We start from the raw sequence: 917 nt of genomic DNA, 5'->3' as shown, positions 1-917 counted from the left end.
GGGCTTTGAAGAGAGGCGATTCATAACAGCTGGAGAAGGTGTAATATTTGTGTGCGTCAGCAGTGAAACTGCATGTTGATTGATGGAGGGCTGAGCGGGGAATAACGGTTGCTCAGGGTCACAGGTCATAGTGAATTTAGGAGCTAACTGGATCGGAGTTACAGGTTAAATAATAAAGAGTTTGTTCGAGTGTCACATCTTCGTCCTGGGTTTTTAATTTTTACACTATACGTGTACGAGAAACAAGACAGTGTGTGTGTGTGCCCTGGTGATTCTGGGAGACAGATCAAACCTGGGCTAAAAGAGAGGGGACTTAGCCCTCTTCCATTTGCTAGTTCAAAGTTGTACAACCCATTTGTATCTGCTAGGCGGCGCAGTCGTCGTGCATAAAGAACGCTTTGAAAAGCGTCAAAAGCAAGTCATTCCGAGTTGGTCGTTTGTGTTTTCGAAATGCTGAATTGCTGCGAAATGCTGAAATGATCTCTCGGCTCCTCGGTTGTCATTTCTGTTCCGTAAAGGAATCACAGCACGCGTCGGCTTCCAGCACGGTGGGTCGGTACACTATGCCGGGGGTTGACAAGAGCGATGTCTTCCTCGTTAGTATAGTGGCAAGTATCCACACCTGTCACGCGGGAGACCGGGGTTTGATTCCCCGATGGGGAGTCACTCTTCTTCTACCTCCTTAGAGAAAGGACTGCCTTTCACTTCTCTGTGTCTTCTTTCACAGCACCGTGCACCTTTTCATTGCTCTCGCTTTCAGAGCCTCTGCACGGCACACGACTCGACATAAGGACGCGCATTGAAGTGAAAGCAGGAAGCGCTCACAAGTGACTCTGGACCTCAACACCTGTTGATGGGTCACCTTTGTCAGACACAGCAGTGGAGCCCAAGCCCACCTATACAAATACTCACACACA

Source organism: Lepisosteus oculatus, chromosome 14 (genome assembly GCF_040954835.1).
Source record: "Lepisosteus oculatus isolate fLepOcu1 chromosome 14, fLepOcu1.hap2, whole genome shotgun sequence".
NCBI classification, from domain to species: domain Eukaryota; kingdom Metazoa; phylum Chordata; class Actinopteri; order Semionotiformes; family Lepisosteidae; genus Lepisosteus; species Lepisosteus oculatus.
Note: the sequence above shows the minus strand (reverse complement) of the source record.